Genomic DNA, 20,005 nt, shown 5'->3' on the forward strand with positions numbered 1-20,005 from the left:
ATGCAACCGTTACCGTTCTCATCAAATATGCGAAGCGCAGTCCGGTCAGAGCTCACTATCGTTCAGGGATGAACTATAGTCCGGTGGAAAGTCAGGGAAAGGTAGATGTGCCGAAGAGACTTTGGCTGCTCTGGGTCGCCTATCTTATAGGGTCAGAAAGGGGAGGTCAAAGGCCGTTCTCATTGGTCAGAGGTCGTATGTCAGGTCAGCTGTGATTGGGGGGTAAGATGATACTCCTGGTTTGGCTAGGTCCAGGGGAGTGAACTTTAAGAGTCCTTTGTTTGGTGGTTTCGGCGTCAGCAGTGATAAGAACTGGTTTCATCTAGATTCCTTTGTTACATTCTTTCAACAGAAACTGTCCCTGGAATATGGATTATGTCCATAACTATCGAGCCGTGTATATTGCGAAATATTCGCAATGACCGGAATACTTCGCACAATGAAGGGAACGGAACGATACTAAACATGATACAGACAGATGTGTGCAGGGCTAACTAAGCTATGTGTGGCGTTCTAAACCTTTAACTACATTTTACTTAGTGTCAGTATGTATTTATGAATTTATGTGTGATAGTATGGCTACTCTTCTGGTCCACTTTGTCACACATACTCGGGTATGGAAACTTTATTTGCGCAACTCTGCGAACCATAAATGGCGGCCATACTATCCTAAAATGGCGTGTGTGCAACTAGACTTCCACACTGGGTACACACGCAGATTTATCTGTCTGGAGGGAACAGAAATCTGGAAATGTATGGGAGAGAATGACAATTGATCATTTGCTCCCAAACACTGGAAAATGTATACAAATTATTGTTTGGTTTAATTTGGTAAATCAAACGACTTTAATCAATTTATCTGTATTACTATTGTTTGTTTTACAGCATTTGGGAGAAATTTTTTGATTGTCCTTTGGTCCTATACATTTCTAGGTTTTGTTCCCACCAGATAGATTGAACAGATAAATCTGTAGGTGTGTACCCAGCTTAACATTCAAAGTTATCTTTAGAAATTACAAGTATAGGCTGCTGGTTAATTAATAGCAAGGCATGGACCTTGCCTGCAAATCCGGTTGTAAAAGATTACATAACATTTTCATAATTAGTGGAAGGCGGTGTTGTTGATTCTGGTTTAAACAAATCGACTTTAAGGAGACATGCAGTACTGGGCTAGTCAGCCATTGGCTGGTCAGGGTTTTTTTTAATATTAGAAGGGTTTTATTTAAAAGGGTTCAGTAATATAACAAAATGTAGAAATTTTTCAGTACTTACCTAGTGGCTGTTTCTGTGCCAGGGACTGTGCTGTGCTGTTACAATGTGTTCTCCTCCTATCATTACAGGTACTTACATTGGACCCTTGAAAATGTATGATTGCTATCACCTGTGTTGAACTAGCTAATTCAGGGATGGGGAACTTTTGGCCCTCCAGCTGTTGCTGAACTACACATCCCAGCATGCACTGCTACAGTTTTACTATTTGGCCATGCTAAAACTGTAGCAAAGCATTCTGGGATGTGTAGTTCATCAACAGCTGAAGGGCCAAAGGTTCCCCATCCCTGAGTTAATTGATGAGAAGGGTGTTTCAGCACAGGTGATGGCAATCCTACATTAAGAGGGAAGTCCAGGAGCAGAGCATTTTGTAACGGAATGGGTCATACTGGAGGATTTTTTTGGGGTAATTACATTGCTAATATCTATGCCAGCAATTATAAGTGTGTACTCTGTTTATACATTATTATAACTTAAAAGTAATGCCAAGGAAATTGCTCAGCCTTTGATTAGAACTATTGTACACATGGATAGAAACCATTCTTAAGGAGAGATACTAGGTTGGGCAGCTGTTTGCTGGTATGTGTTTTATTTAAAAGGGTTAAGTAATATAACAAAATTCACCACTTATTCAGGAGAAAAACAGAAACCTCCACCTTTGTGGCTATGTAACTAACATACAGCATGGTTGCCTACCTGACCCTCTTCTTCAGGGAGAAAATGCCCTGTTCCTGGACTTCCCTGGTAATGTATGATTACCATCACCTGTGGGGAGCTAGGTAATTGATAAGAAAGGCGTTTCACCACAGGTGCTGGCAATCATACATTACCAGGGAAGTCCAGGGACAGAGCATTTTCTCCCTGAAGGAGAGGGTCAGGTAGGCAACCCTGACAAACAACAACCTGCCTTTCACACTCAATTAAATTCACATGTGTATTTAATCATATGTACATATATTTCATTCTGCAATCCTCACACTGGGCCAGATGCACTAAGCTTCAAATTGATAAAATGGAGAGTGAGAAACAACCAATCAGCTGCTACCTGCCATGTCACAGGCTGTGTTTGATAGATTTCAGGCAGGAGCTGATTGGCTGGTTGTTTATCACTCTCCATTTTATCACTTTTGAAGCTTAGTGCATATTTCCCACTGTCCGGTAACACCATACAGCAGTGGTTCCCAAACTGTGTGCAGCGTCTCCCTGGTGTGCCTCGGGACACTTGCAGGGGTGCCACGGGTTGGTGGTCCTGGACCAATTAGAATTATTTATGGTTAATTATTTATGGACAAAACCAGTGCTGGTGGCTGCCAATCATAAAATCTGTGTACATACAGAAGCAAATCCTGCATTTTACCATATAACTGAACATCAGGATCACATATAATCTAATTATTTTTATATATTTTTTTCTACATTTTTGCGGGGCCTAGGGGTGCAGTAAAAAAATTCTGATACTCTAGGGTGCCGCGATTCCAAAAAGATTGGGAACCCCTGCCATACAGCCATTTTTTATACATGCTATGATGATTATAATATCATAATGTGCTTGCAATTTGTAAATACCTGTGTTTATAATTTCAGTTAGTGGTGCAATTTTAGTCTGCATCAAGCCTAAATAACTGTATTTTTAATACAACATGTACCACTAATGACTCCTTTGCATCTCTCTCCATGGTATTCTTTCTAAATCAATCACATCCATTATTCACCCTGCAACTCACCCCACTATACAAATTTCTGCCTGAATTATCCACTTTCCTAATTAGCACTCATGGGATTTTTACTTACAGTATCTCGCTACATTAACAATAAAATCCACAACCGTTTGCCACTAAAAACCTCCACAAACCTCCTACAGCTACACTTATCTCTCGCTCCTGCTTCTATTAGCTGGTATCATTTCACCAAACCCAGACCACAACTGTTTGCACCCGTTCACAGACACCTAACATTGAAGTCCCCAATCTACCTCCAACCCACAGAAATATGAATGCCATTTATTTCCAAGAACTCTCCTCCTCTCTGCAATAATTGCTTTCACCTATTTCTTCTTTCACTTCTCTTGAGATGGCGGTATCCCACCTGAACCAGACTCTCCTTGACGAAGTGGTTCCAGATACCATCAGATCACATCATCATCATCATATACAAACATAGGCATAGATGCCAACCATGGTACTCTAAATTAACAAGACACCTACAAAACCCCAAAAAGTTGAACATAAATGGTGCAAATCTCGTAGACCAGGCATGTCCAAATGTCCGGCCCAGGGGCCAATTGCGGCCCGTGCTGTCATTTCAAGCAGCCCGCAGCCTCCAGCCAGAAGCGGGTGGAGCATCAGATGCGGGACAAACAGCACTAAAGGTGGGGCCCCGGTGAGCGTGCCTTTACCTTATCTGCAGCAGTGAGGAGGTGCCGGCCGCCACAGTGAGATGTGTTTGGTGTCTTTCGGGTGAGTTTGCATCCAACCCCTGCAGCTGCTATTGTATATCACCCTCCTCTGCAATCACAGTGACAGCAGTGAAGGGGGGGGGGGGGGGGGGGGGGGCAGGCTGTGGGACATACTGAATGGGAGTCATAAAGTGAAGGGGGCAGATTGGGGAACATACAGTGAATGGAGGGTCAGGCTTTGGGATATACAGTGAATGGAGGCAGTGATGGACATTCAGAGAAGGGGGACAGGCTGGGGGACAGTGAATGGGTGCAGAGTGGGGAACATACAGTGAATGGTGGACAGACAGTGAAGGAGGAGCAGGCTGGGGGACATACAGAGAAAGATGGTCAGGCAGGGGAATATACAGTGGAGGGGGCAGAGTGGGGGACATACAGTGAATGGGGGCAGGCTGGAAGAAATACAGAGAAGGGGGGCAGTCTAGGGAATATACTGTGAAGGAGCAGGCTGGGGGACATAAAATGAATGGGGCAGATTGGGGGACCATTCTGATGTGATTAATGATTCAAAGAATGTCAGGCTGAATGGTCGGCCCCCCACATTTTTACTTCACCAAAACTGGCCCTCGTCGCAAAAAGTTTGGACACCCCTGCAGGGGCAAACGCAGGATTTTCAGAAGGGGGTTTCCAAAGGGGCGGAGCAAAGCACAGAGATGGACACTTAGGTGACCCAGTATATGCCGGGTCAGTTAAAGTATTATAGATAGACCAAATGTATATAAATAATAATAATAATAATGAAGAAAAAAATATATATACATACATACATATACTTACATATATATACAGTACATACAGGGCCGTAAACAGCAGTGTAGACCCCTGGGCATAGCAATGTATTGGGGCCCCTACCTATCCTCTAGCGGTAGGGATGGGGGAAGCTTTGATGTTCCGTGGGTGGTAGGGGGTATTATATCAACCACTCTGCATGTAGGGCCTGGATCAGTAATTTCCACTATTTACCCCTTTACTGCACAGATGGTGGGAGATGGGGTGGGAGAAGGGGGCATTGGGCTGAATGAAGGGGCCCTGATACATAACTTCCAGGGTGGTAGAGGATGTTTAATATGCAGAGGAGGGGTGTATAGTGGAGTGGGCTTATTATTCATCATTTTCTGGTGCGAGGACAGCTTGCTTGACTGCAGATATCTCCAGTTCCCGGAAATAGATTTCTTAGATTTTAATGGAATTAAAAATTAGAGAATCCCACCTACCAAATGGTATTGGGGACTAGGGGATCAGAGTTCAGGAGACAGAGCAATCCGCCAACGAGTATATAATACTACATACCAGGTGTGTGGAGCTGGAGCAGTAACCAGCTGCTGGAAGGCTGATATCTCTGGTTCTGGGCACAGTAGAGACAAGATACTAGTGTCCATCAAAGGGGGAGTCAAACAGAACCTGAAATATCTGACTGGGAAGAGCAATTAACAGGCTTGGATGGGGACCACCAGATATCTCCGGTTCCCAAGGGCCGATTTTTTTTAATTATTGTGCTCATGGAAAGAGGGGACCCTCAGCTTTCAGCCTAGGGCCCTTAGACACCTGGGGGGTTCTGGGTACTCAGAAATCCCCCTGTGTGCGCCACTGCCCTGTCGTAGACCAATGTAATTCCTCACATATAAGACTTTCTACCACTCCTGTCGTAATGTACGTACCTGTACACTGCCAAACAAACATATTTCCAAACTCTCCTCTCTGCTCAAGCTTCTAACCCAAATGACTATTTAATACATTTATACAATCACTTCTTAACCCTCCCTCACCCAAGACACCAGCCACTATTAGTAAACACATTAAGGCCTGCCGCAAAAAGGTCAGCCTCAGAGCGGCGCACTGGTTCCCAGGGTGCCGTTTACCCTTCCCCACACTTGTCTGCTTTATCTATTCCTACGCGGAGGAGATGACAAGTGTGGCGTATTGTAACCGGGAACTGCACATGTCTATCAAAATCGCAGTGCAGTACAACGGTTTGATGCGGGAGGCATGCACTAGGGACTTAAATTCCCAGCCCCATAGGCAAATTGGCGGTCCCGCCATGGTGGTCGAAGTGGACGAAAGCCTCTTCGTGAAGCGTAAAAATCATGTGGGAAGGATGCTGCCTCAGCAGTGGATTTTTGGAAGGATTTGCAGGGAGACAGGTGCCTGCTCTGTCACGCCAGTTGAGAAGAGAGATGCCAGTATGTTGATGGCCGCCATCAACGATTTTATTGCTTCTGGATCGATGATCTATTCGGATTGTTGGAGGGCCTACAACACGGAGCAGCTTCAGCAGGCAGGATATGAGCATGCGCATGTGAACCATCGATTTAACTTTGTGGACCCACAGTCAGGGGTTCACACGCAAAACATTGAGCGGCTGTGGGGGGGCATGTAAATGGTGAAACAAGCGTCAAAGAGGCGCGTCCCACAAAAATGGCGGGTGCAGCGGAACTCGTCCTCCCGACCTTTTCATACCCCCACTATCCACGTCGGCGTGGAGTTGATATTATCTAGTGCAGCGAGCCATTGAGCCCGAAGCGTGGCAAGCAGACGCGGAATACATGTAAAGTAATCCGTGTCCGCTCACCGCGCTTCAGGTTTGGTGGCTCGCTGAGCTCGCCACACTATATAAAATCAACTCCACGCCGGCGTGGATAGTGGGGGTATGAAAAGGTCAGGAGGACGCGTTCCGCCGCCGCTCGCCACGCTTCGGGGTGGTGTGGATAGTGGGTGGGTGCCTAAAAATCACATTGCATGTCATTGCAGTGTAGTAAAGTTAATGGCATTGCACCCTTTAAAACCGCATGCGATTGCATGTGATTTTGCGTGAGGTGCGATGGCATGCGATAAGTCCAGGCGAGAGAGCAGTGAATAAATTACTTAGGAAGATCGCATTGCATCACACGCATCATACGGCACTAAAACGGGACATGCAGTGCGATTTCCTTACGCAGAATAGCCCACTAAGCAAATTGCTTAGTGGGCGCCCTGGTACTACATAAGTACCTGATAATCTTTTCTAGTGTGTGGGAGCAAATGATAATCAGCCGTTTGCTCCCACATGCTAAGATACGTCCAAAAACGGTTGGCCCAACTAGTTAGGAAAATCAGACATGTTTGGTTCTTTCCAACGTCGTTAGAGTTCCCCCACACTGTAGTAGGTGGACACTGCCCAGCAGGAGCGCTGCCGAAATTATTAGCCTGTATGGCCACACTTCCCACAATTAAGCGTATACCTGTCACCTGTGACACTTCCCAGGTGTGGGCTGGTGTAGCTACCTAGCTGCTGCTTAGTCCAAGTCAAGACTTGGTCACTATGATCTTACTATATTAATCAGGTTTGTAAAAGCCCCAAAACAGCAATGCCAATCACATGTGGCTGATTTTTTACTTTGTCTGTTTTGTAAGCTTGTCCTGGTTGCGCTTAAGGATCATCAACAAAATTGAACAACGCTGAATAATGTGGTCACATACATATCTACTGTTCAGGCAGAGAATAATGTGTTAGCATAGTATGAATATATTCCACAGCCAACGCTAAACATGGCTATTCTGATAGTTTGGCTGCCATCTGCTGGCAAACGTGAGTATTACACTTATATTATTGCACAAGTCAAGGCTTGGAATCTTTGGGGGTTATTCTGGTTGATTCCACCAAACCCCGCCCAGCGAACGACCGCCCCCCCCCCCCCCCCCCCTCAAAGTGCGGCTTCGCCCGAACAGCTGTGAATGGATGTTTTGCATAAACATCCATTCGCATGGCTCGGGTAACCGCCCACATCTTTCCATCAAATGATGTTTAGCAAGCACGCATATATAAGTGACTTTTCAGTTACTTACATTTGCGTGCACGCTGGCGTGGATATAGGCGGGCAGCTGACATCCGGTGATGTCAGTTACCCGCCCCCCACACCCGCGTCACTGCCTCATTACCATGAGAACGCCCAGCGTTCTCATGGGAACGCCCATGGAACGCCCCCCCACACCGGCATGGGTGCGTGCACCCGGCGAACCGAAAGGTTCACCATACGCCTGCACATGCACAGATACCCGCCTGCGCATGCGCAGACGCGCAACATCGGTACTGCGTGCGAATGCTGGACTTCCCTGGTAATGTAGGATTGCCATCACCTGTAGGGAGCTAGTTAATTGACAAGAAAGGTGTTTAACTACAGGTGATGGCAATCCTACATTACCAGGGAAGTCCAGGAGCAGAGCATTTTCTCCCTCAGGGCGCGATGTATTAATATACATCGCCGCCCTTCGCATGGCAGCTAGCTTCGGGTTGCGGTGACGGAGACCCCCGCGATACCTGTGATGTGGTCTGCGGGGGTCTCCGTCACCTCCCGGCGGCTGCCAGCGTCCCCCTGCGTCTCCTCCTCCCCCCTGAAGCCGGATGTCCTCCCGGATGTGACACCAGGGGGAGGAGGAGATCAAAGGAGGATGGGAGGGGGGGAGGGCGTGCGGATGGCGGGCGGCGAAAGAAGCCCATAGGCTTCTATAGGGTCTGGGTGGCGATACCCTGCCTAGCGAAAACGGGGCGGACGGGTATTGATTTATAGGAAAATGCGGTAAAACGGGTGTTTTACCGCATTTTCCCTTTAGTACATCCCGCCCTCATGGAGAGGGTCAGGTAGGCAAGTATGTATGATTGTAACTCTGCACTTTAACAGGGCAGATGATTATCAATTGACTGCGCATGAGTACGGTTTGTAGCGGGCATGCACAAAGCCATTGAGCTGAAAAATCCTGGCTCTTTTCTGATCACAAACCGTTCACAATTAGATTGACAGGAAGCCAGTGTTTGTGGGTGGTAACTGGCTATTTTCCGGGTGTGTCAGGGAAAACACAGTAGTGCACAGGCATTTGCAGGGAGGGCATGTGACGTCCGCTCACGCCTTGGTCATCTCGTTTCTATCACACAGGCTGCTCATAGCTCATACTTGCCTACCTGACCCTCTCCATGCGGGAAAAAATGCTCTGCTCCTGGACTTCCCTGGTAATGTATGATTGCCATCACCTGTGGTGAAACACCTTTACCTAGCTCCCCACAGGTGATGGCAATCATACATTACCAGGGAAGTCCAGGAACAGAGCATTTTGTTCTTCGGGAGGCTTGCCACCTAGCAACAGCAGGTAGGTTAGGCAGCAAGCCTCCCGAAAATGCTCAGGGAGAGAAAATTACATTTTTTTCACTTACCTCTCCCTATACAGCTACAGCACCGCTGGGGGCGCGTGCGTGCGCACATCGCGGCACGTGCACGTGCGCGCACACGTGAGCACGCCCCCAAGCGCTGGTCAGATTTTTTCTGTCAGCAGACATGGAGGACAGTGTTTCTGTGTCAGCTACAGATTCACTTTATATGTCCTCCATGCCTGGCAGTATGAAAGGGGAGAGAGGCCACAAGAGGGCACTGTCTCACTCCTCAACATGTTCATCCTCTTCTGAGGATATATTTATACCAAAAAGGAAGAAAAAGTCAGTCAGACAGGTGGTACAGACTGACTCTGATTCTGAGGTAAATGAGTCTCCTCAGGAGGAGGCAGGGTCACCCTACACCTCAGGAAGCCCCATTCCACACAGGAAAAGTCTTAAGAAAACAGATAAACGTAAGTCTTCTGATAAGGGGACCTATTCAGGTGATAAACCCCTCTTTCCTGGCATTGCCCGTAGCAGGCAACTTGATAGTGCTCGGAGCAAGCACACCTCCCCTGCCCGTAGCCAGCAAAACTTTCCTGCCCGTAGCAGGCAGCCTGAAGGTACCCATTCCCAGTATATCAAACAGTCACATCACTCCCATAGGGAGCGTAACCCCCCTCCCTCATTGGATTGGGAGTCAGAAGAAGTAACCAGAACATCAGCTTCTTCAAAACGGGGGGAATATAGTGACATTCAAATGGCTAGAGTGGCTCTTGCAGGGAAGACTCCTCCACCTAAGCTATATGCTACCCAATGGGCACTAAAACAAAATTCTGAGGTACAGAAGTTTGCTCAGCTAGCATTCAGAGCAGCACTGATTAAGGAAGATTAATTAGTGTTGCGCTCACATACAGGGTTACCAGAAGTACCCGCGCTATTTGCGCCTGGTATTGCCCCAGCACTAATGTCCATAGTGGGTGAAAAGAGACAGAATGACACCACTCACCGTACTTTAAAAAAGATACAATACAAAATTGCGGACACAGCTGGGCCGCTATTATTTGTGCTAGATAAGGCAGAGAGGGAAGGAGAATCTAGCGTCTCCTTAGACGGACTGGTAGCATCTAAAACGGCTCTTCTTCAAGCTATTAGAGCAACACTGATTATAGGCCAAACCTTTAATCATATTACCAATACCCGCAGGTCTAGATGGCTCACTACAGCGGGTCTGGCAGACTTGGCCCCTAAGTCATTAGAATTCCCGAATCTAGATAACGCCGACCTTTTCGGGCCCCAATTTATAGAAGAGGTGAAAATTCACCATAAGGCGCGTAAATCCTTTTCTGACCTCAAATAAGGGAGTGAACACTTCAAGAGGCCCTTTCCCCAAGGGGGTTGGACTTCGAGACCCGCAGGTCCGTCCCGAGAATACCAGGGCACGAGAAGAACCCAGACCGGAGGTTTCGGTAACAGATCCGGTGATAACCCCAGAACATCGGCAGGAAATAATTGGAACAGCTCCAAAAGAGGCCGAAATTACGGTAAGTGTACCCACACACACCACATTTCACAAAACTCTGGGCCAAGCCTATGCGGAATGGGAAAACATTTCCTCAGACAAATGGTTGCTAAAAACAATTCGACTTGGGCTGAACCTCCCTCTAATTCGGTTTCCACACCAGTTCCATCGCGTTCCTTGTTTAAGAAATTGCAGTCCTCGACTAGACAAGGTCCTGGCATTAGCCTTGAGCCAGGGGAAAATAGAACCAGCGAACCCAGCACTTTCGGGCTGGACAAGTCACTTGTTCCCTATAGCAAAACAAAAAGTAAGACCGGTACTAAACGTCAAAGGCCTAAACAGATACCTGGACAGATGCACCAGGACATCAATACCTTAATAAAACACAGGGACATAACTTTATCTCTCCTGTCCACCTTGGGCTTCACTCTAAACACCCAAAAGTCCATCCTTAACCCTACCAAAACGATAACATTTTTAGGGTTCAACCTGGAAACCCATTCTTCTCCCTGGCAGTCCCTTCAGAGAAAAGGTTAGATACACAGACCTACAGCCACAATACATTAAAGAAACGCAGACTAACCCTACGGGATTTAGCTGCAATCATTTGGAAAATGATCGCCATGTCCCCGGGTTTTCGCCATGTCCCCCTTATGTGCAGAGATGCAGGGTCTTCCTAGGTCTCTATTACACGCACATTATACATGGACAGATACGATATTCCTGTCCAGGAAAGCGAAGACAGAGCTGTCCCATTGGAACACTCTTCCTATCCCTCCTCCTCGTCCTCTGATAGATCCCCCACCGTCTATGACAATTACTACAGACGCATCCCTAACGGGTTGGGGAGGCTTCTCACAAGACAAAGCAGTCCGGGGAGTCTGGTTTGTAGAAGAAGCCCAGATGTTTATAAACATCTTGGAATTGCGGGCAGCGAAACTGGCCATGAAAGCTCTAGTTCCCAATCACATGACGAACACCTGCATACAGCTGTGCCTAGACAATACGACAGCGGTGTCGTACATAAACAGAATGGGCGGCACAAAGTCCATTTCCCTATGCAGGGAAGCCCTAGAGATTTGGGAATGGGCAACACAGAGGGACATTATCCTGGTGGCCTCTTACATCCCAGGCCAACTAAACGAGCTAGCAGACTCGCTATCCCGCAAAAAAATTTCCCTAGACTCAGTGGCTCTAAAAAGCCAACTTATTCAAAAGATAAGGGAATCCTTCGGAGACCTAGAAATAGATCTCTTCGCCAGTCCCACAAACGCCCAAACTCCATGTTTTGTATCCAGAATATGGACCTAGGGAGTCTGGAGAATGGATGCGATGTCCTTCCCATGGACAGACCTTCCTCACACTTACGCCTTCCCTCCACCAGCCCTCCTCCTGAAAGTCCTTCAGAAGATCAGGGAAGACCGGGTACCCCATATAGTATTGGTATACCCCATTTGGCCATCCAGAGTGTGGTTTCCCCTAGTCAACCAACTATGAATAGGCCCCAAGATTCCCCTGGGACTATCCAGGGAATGCTTCCAGGGAACTCCAGACATACTAGAGACCCTTCCCCAGTGCATGTGGATGGCAATATTACTGGGTTGCTAACCGACCTGGCCCTAGCATCACCCACAAGGGCACTAATTAATGCGTCCTTAAGACCACGCACTAGATCCAGATACTGTGCAATTATTAAAGAATTCGATCTCTGAAAGATCTCTGTATTATCTGATTATTATGTAGATATTTCTCACTCAGTGTGCAATTGGGATACAAAATGTGTTTTTTTCCTAGCCAGAATTACCCCTCCCTTTTGGCACCTGAGTGACACACCTCTGATTAAGCAGCTTACCAACAAATGTGTTGTGCAGTGCTCAGAGCTATTTTAGTATTTTATAGTTTTGTATGTGAGTTATAGTGCATGACCTTTGAGAGTAGTAATATAATTGTGACATAAATATAGTCTTTATTGCATTACAGGACCACAGACACTCTCATCCATGACACCATCCATTCCATGGTATAGAGAACATTCCTTCCTACTGTATTTCTCTGTATCCTCATTTTGTTCCTCTTTTAGCTGTTTCTCTTTTTCTTTTAGAAAATGACAGGTAGAAGCTGATTGGTGGTTTATCACTCTCCATTTTATCACTTTTTAAGCTTAGTACATCTGGCCTAGAGTCTATGGAGTTAGGCTTTATGGAGTGTATTTAGGTAGGTATCTGCCTCTTTTGCAGTTGGATCCCCTCCCTCCCCCTTATTCATGTTATGACACTCCGTAATACCCCTTATTCACATTATACTACACACTACAGTATGCTATAAATGTTATGCCATAAAAATAGCCCTCTTTATACACCATTCCCACAGTAGTATTGTCCCTTACACATAATACCTACAGTAGTAGAGCTACTTACACAATATTTATACTGGGAATTCTGCGCTCTACCCCTAAAATGTGTTGTTAGGTATATAACGGCAGGTGTATGTTTGCTGGTTGATGAAAGACAGAGATGGGTTATGTGGGTAATCCATTTTATTGATCAAAAGTGCTGTTAAAGCTATAACAAATAAAGTGCTTCTTAATCCAAACAAAGTCATAAAAGTTCTGGACCAGTGCACTTGGTGTGCACCTGTTTTTTTGTGATCACAGTGGTGCTTAAAGCAAAAAAAAAAAACATTTTTAAATTGGATTACCCACATAACCCATCTCTGTCTTTCATCAGCCAGCAAACATACATCCGCCGTTATATACCTAACAACACATATTAGGGGTAGAGCACAGAATTCCCAGTATAACTATTTAACCCCGAACAACCTACTCAGTTGGCAGTCCCACAAATAATTACTTACACAATGGGGGAAATTTACTAAAGGAAATTTGTAAAAAAATAGGTGTATTTGTATCCAGAAAAACACTTATTTTTGACATTTACTATCCCGAAAATACGACAATCGTATTGATAGCACATGAATACGAATTGCCGTATTTTCGGGATAGAATATGTCCACAATAGCAGTGCTCCTTGTATATTATGCACAGTAGTGCTACTTATACACATAGGGGTAAAGTTACTAAGATGTGAAATACACTTCATAGGTCATGTTGCTATGGGCAACCAATCAGAAGCTACTTCTTATTTATTTTTCACCCTCTGAAGATAGTAGACAGGATCTGATTGGTTTCCCATAGCAACATGACCTGTGAAGTGTATTTCACATCTTAGTAAATTTCCCCCATAATGTCTGCAGTAGTGCCGTTGTACACATAGGGGGGAGATTCTGTAATATTCGCCGCGAATCAGTGTCATTTTCGTGTAGTTACCACTGGTATATCGCAGCGTAACGGTGTCTCTCTTCTCCATATTCTGTGTTATTGTAGGTGTCGCGCGTAGTTTGCGTTATACTATTGCCATGGCAATATATATATATTTTTCTTTTGGTGTCTTCCGCGCATGCGCCCGCCACGAGCTGGTCGGACATGCGCACTGGCTTTTTAATAAAATAAATATAAAATATAAAATAAATAAATAGAAGACAAGGGGGGGAAATACAGCACTCCAGGCGTCTTGGCAAAAAAACACACTTTTAGGCCATCCTTACGGACAACGTTTCATTGCTTGGATGCCATGACCTGAAGAAATTGCTTATTAAAAAGCAATGAAACGTTGTCCGTAAGGATGGCCTAAAAGTGGGTTTTTTTGCCAAGACGCCTGGAGTGCTGCATTTCCCCCCCCCCTGTCTTCTATTTCTACTATTGGAGCGGGCACCCGGCGCAGCAACACAGATACAGGGAGAGCCGGATCCCCCCTACAAAATAAATAAATATATATATAAAAAAAATGTTTATGTGGAAAGGATTGCAATTAAAATTAAAATAATATAATTAAAATTACACCATGTGCGTGGCTACAGGCTGCAAAAGTGCCTCACACCTCAGGAGGCACATCTATCAAAAAAATCACCTCAGATCAAACAGGAAATAGTTCAGAACTACGAAAAAATGATCAAACAAATAAATTGAATAGTTCTAAGACATACAGAAGTAAGGAAAAACTACATTAGGAACATATATTTGTACTAGGTGATTCATCGCGCCCTACGGGCGCTCTTCACACCGTCGTAAGGGGCTGCGCCCCCTTAATTTGTGAACGTTTGTATATGAGAAATATGGTTAGAATTGTATGAAAGATGCCCTGTATTGCAACTTAGGTGTCCGCGAATCGCGGGAGGGGGGGTCGCGGAGGGTGCCGCGAATTGCAGGAAGGGGGGTCGCGGGGGGTGCCGCGAATTGCAGGAGGGGGGGTTGTGGGGGGGTGGATGCTGCGAATCGCGGGAGGGGAGGGATTGTAGAGAATCGCGGGAGGGGGGTCGCGGGGTGGGTTGCCGCAAATCGCGGGAGGGGGGTTACGGGGGCGGGGGTTGCGGCGAATCATGGTAGGGGGGGTCGCGGGGGGTGTGCCGTGAATCACGGGAGGGGGGGTCACGGGGTGGGGTGCCGAGAATCGCGGGTGTGTGTGTGTGTGCCGTGAATCGCGGGAGTGGGGGTTGCGGGGGGGTGGGGGGGGTGTGACGCGAATCGCCACAAGAAAAAATCAACACAGAAAGGTCAACACATGTAAATGTTGACATAAGTGTGGCACTTCATTGGTGTCCATGTCGACACATGAGAATGAATATGAAAACATTCAAAAAATGAAAAAAAAAAACTTCAAAAACTCATGTCAACCTTTTTCATTGTCGACCATAGCCATGTCAGTGTTTTCCATGTGCAATTTAATTCTGGAGCTGCCGCGAATCGCGGGGGGGTGCCGCGAATTGCGGGAGGGGGGGTCGCGGGGGTGGGTGCCGCAAATCGCAGGAGGGGGGTTACGGGGGCGGGGGTTGCGGCGAATCATGGTAGGGGGGGTCGCGGGGGGTGTGCCGTGAATCACCGGAGGGGGGGTCACGGGATGGGGTGCCGAGAATCGCGGGGGAGGTGTGTGTGTGTGTGCCGTGAATCGCGGGCGTGGGGGTTGTGGGGGGGGGGGGGTGTGACGCAAATCGCCACAAGAAAAAAACAACACATGTAAATGTTGACATAAGTGTGGCACTTCATTGGTGTCCATGTCGACACATGAGAATGAATATGAAAATATTCAAAAAATGAAAAAAAACTTCAAAAACTCATGTCAACCTTTTTCATTGTCGACCATAGCCATGTCAGTGTTTTCCATGTGCAATTTAATTCTGGAGCTGCCGCGAATCAGGGGGGGTGAAGCGAATTGCGGGAGGGGGGGGTCGCGGGGTTGGGTGCCGCGAATCGCGGGAGGGCGGGGTTCACAGGGGTTCCGGTGGGGGGTTGCCGCGAATTGCGGGAGGTGGGGGGTCACGGGGGGTGCCGCGAATCGCGGGGGGGGGTTGCGGGGGGGTGTGACGCGAATCGCCACAAGAAAAAATCAACACAGAAAGGTCAACACATGTAAATGTTGACATAAGTGTGCCACTTCATTGGTGTCCATGTTGACACATGAGAATGAATATGAAAACATTCAAAAAATGAAATAAATCTTCAAAAACTCATGTCAACCTTTTTCATTGTCGACCATAGCCGTGCCAGTGTTTTGCATGTGCCATTTAATACTGGGGCTGCCGCGAATCGCGGGGGGGGGTGCCGCGATTTGCGGGAGGGGGGGGTTGCGGGGGGTGGGTGCCGCGAATCGCGGGAGAGCGGGGTTCATGGGGGTTCCGGTGGGGGGTTGCCGCGAATTGCGGGAGGGGGGGGGGGTCGCAGGGGGGTGCCGAGAATCGCCGGAGGGGGGTTGCGGGGGGTGTGACGCGAATCGCCACAAGAAAAAAATCAACACAGAAAGGTCAACACATGTAAATGTTGACATAAGTGTGGCACTTCATTGGTGTCCATGTCGACACATGAGAATGAATATTAAAATATTCAAAAAATGACAAAAAAACTTCAAAAACTCATGTCAACCTTTTTCATTGTCGACCATAGCCATGTCAGTGTTTTCCATGTGCAATTTAATTCTGGAGCTACCGCGAATCACGGGGGGGTGCCGCGAATTGCGGGAGGGGGGGTCGCGGGGGTGGGTGCCGTGAATCGCGGGAGGGCGGGGTTCACAGGGGTTCCGGTGGGGGGTTGCCGCGAATTGCGGGAGGTGGGGGGTCACGGGGGGTGCCGCGAATCGCGGGAGGGGGGGTTGCGGGGGGGTGTGACGCGAATCGCCACAAGAAAAAATCAACACAGAAAGGTCAACACATGTAAATGTTGACATAAGTGTGCCACTTCATTGGTGTCCATGTCGACACATGACAATGAATATGAAAAAATTAAAAAAATTAAAAATAAATCTTCAAAAACTCATGTCAACCTTTTTCATTGTCGACCATAGCCATGTCAGTGTTTTGCATGTGCCATTTAATCCTGGGGCTGCTGCGAATTGCGGGGGGGGGGGGGGGTGCCGCGAATCGCGGGAGGGGGGTCGCAGGGGGGGTGCCGCCAATCGTGCAAGGGGGGGTCGCGGGGGGGTTCTTTTTGCCGCGAATCGCGGGAGGGAGGTCGCGGGGGGGGGTGTTTTTTCCGCGAATCGGGGGGGGGGGGGTCACGGGGGAGGGTTTGCCGCGATTCGCGGGAGGGGGGGGGTCGCGGGGTGGTGGTTAAGCCGCGAATTGCGGGAGGGGTCGTGGGGGGGTTCTTTTTGCAGCGAATCGCGGGAGGGGGGGTCGCGGGGGTGTTTTTGCTGCGAATCGCGGTAGGGGGGGTCGCGGGGGAGCGGGTGTTTTTGCCGCGAATCGCGGGAGGGGGGGCGCGCGGGGGGGGGGGGGTTTGCCGCAAATCGCGGGAGGGGGGCGCTCACCTGGTGGCTGTGGAGTAGCAGTGCTGGGCAACATGGGAAGGCAGTGGGTGTCTGGCACTGTCTGTGGGCTCACTGGGCTGGTTCTCTGTCACATACCTCCCAACATGACCCTCTCCAGGAGGGACACAATGCTCTGTTTCTAGACTTCCCCTTAATGTATGATTGCCATCACCTGTTTTAAACAGGTTAATTTCTCAGAAAGGTGTTCAGCACAGATGAAGGCAATCACACATTAAGAGGAAAGTCCAGGAACAGAGCGTTATAGACACAGACACCCACTTTGAGTGACAGATGTAGCCAAATATATAGGAGATATGATGACAACTACTCTCCACTAGCCAGAAGAGGCGAGCTACAGCGCAACTTTCACTAGCACGGCGGGTCTTACAGCATAGGGTGCGCGCGCCTCTCCTGTACAAGTCTATGGGGAGAGCAGCGCGCACCGATAATTTAAAAAATGGGGAAGTGCTGAGAGAAGCACTGATCCGCCGGAGGTTATAGAATACAGCAGCGCCGAAAAGGGGCCGCGGCGGTAAGTGATATAGCATCCCGCCTATAATGTCTAGAGTAGTAGTGCCACTGATACACATAATGGCCACAGTAGTCCCCCTTATACACATCTCTGTCTCTAGTCCTCCAGCCCCCTCTCATCTTGTCTTCAGCATGCACAGAGCCTGCTCCTCTTAGTGCCGCTTCTTCACTTCAGCAGCACTGATGGCATGACATCACATATGCCATGCCAGAAAATGAAGTAGCTGGGGCAGGCTTTACCTTTGAGATAGAAAAACATAATTTGAACGCTAGGGACAATTGTTGTGTGCTGTGTACAAATGGCTGCCATATGGAAGGGGGTGCCGCCCTCTATAATATGCAAATACAAGAGAAAAAACCACCGGGCGCCATATGTACAAAAGTAACAAATTTAATAATATTCAGTAGATAATATCATGCATGCAATAAAAACAAAGAGAACACTATACTAAAAAACAACAAACAAACATGTAGACACAATTGGCTAATATTATTCCTGATTGAATGGCGTGCTCTGCACAAGTTCTAATCAAACAAGGACAGCTGTATATCCATAGGTGCACCACTGTTATGTTTATGAATCTCCAATTAATGTCACTTATTGGGGTAGTGAATATGTTCATATAAATGGGGCAAAAACAGAGGTGACACTTTATTGATAGGTCCTTATTGGATGAAGCTTTTTGTTATGAGCAATCTTACCCATGACCGGTGATTATGTAGGTGTGTAAGTGCTGGTATTCAGCGTTTCACTGCTGATAGTCAGGTGGGTGCCGCTCTCCTCTCTGCTCCGAAGCTTGATCCATCCAGCGGGCTAAGTCGGATAAGGAGGGTGCTTTATGGACTGGTCTGACGGCTGTAGTAGAGACGCACCGCGCAAGTCATAAATAGCGGTCCAGTCTCTTGGGCTGCCGGCTCTCCAATGTAGTGTGGAAGGAGTAAGTACAGCAATGTCCGTTTCACCTCCGCCGGGCCCAGCAGTTGATGTGTCCACTTATAGAGTGCAAAAGTGAGGTACAGTTGGCGCACGTCAGCACAGGTCACCGGTGAGATGACTATGCAGGTGGTGGAACTCAGTTGCATCTGATTCCACAACACTTTAACCCCTGTAGTCTGGGAGCATTATTTGTAGGGCTGTTAGGAGTTAATGTTGAGTTATTAGATTAATGTGATAGTCAATAGGATCCCCTTTTTGCCGTGACCACACGCACCCTGCATCTGCACAAGGTCCCTATTCTGCTGCACATCTGCTGCACTTGTCAGTAGCAATATTCACTTACAGCACCTTCTATGCACATAACACATCGCAGGTACATTTATACTAAAGATTACATACACTGAGATGTATCTTCATTTGGGATGTTACAGTATATATTCCTGCTAACACAACAGTCTTCTATACAATGTTATATACATAAAGCAAAGCTGTAATAGCACAGATGGTACGTTGTACCTGTTTGTACTGTACGTGTATATGATTAAGTACTACAAGTCTCATCATTACTAAATACTGCACAACTCTCCTTATTACAATCCCATACACCTCACAGACTATGCACTATATATAATATATCTTATCCCACATAGTATGCCATATGCCCCAAGTACAGATGTACACTATCAGTAACAATAATAATCACTATCATTATGCCACAGACTCCTCTATCACCATATCTATATCATTAACCTTATTAACCTTATTATCACATATACAGTATACCACAAACTCCATAACCTTCTCTTTATATCCTCTGTACCACACACACACACACACACACACACACACACACACACACACACCTATAATACTGCATATAAAATATATATTTCTGTTTAGATAGATAGATAGATAGATAGATAGATAGATAGATAGATAGATAGATAGATAGAGAACACATATATATTTCAGAACTCAGCCACAGAAGCAATATCAATGGCTTTTAAACAACTGATTTAAACTTCCAGGGGGTGGAGTGGTGCCCCCTTGGGAGCAGGAGCCCGGCGGCAGATGACTCCATTGCCTCCCAGAGTTCTGCCTCTGCTCTGTACTGTAGCACTAACTTTCATGTTGCTATGTGTATCAAGCACCCTAGCGGCCTCAAGTCTTTGTAGTGCAAATCAACCACATATGGGTTGAGTTAGAATTTTTGGTGTGTATTTAGGGAGGTATCTGCCTCTTTTACAGTTGGATCCCCTCCTTTCAATCCCCCAATTTTCCATTGTTGTCATTTAATGAGCATGAAAAGCACAACAGT

This window comes from Crinia signifera, chromosome 1 (assembly GCF_055691185.1).
Source record: "Crinia signifera chromosome 1, ASM5569118v1, whole genome shotgun sequence".
NCBI lineage: Eukaryota > Metazoa > Chordata > Amphibia > Anura > Myobatrachidae > Crinia > Crinia signifera.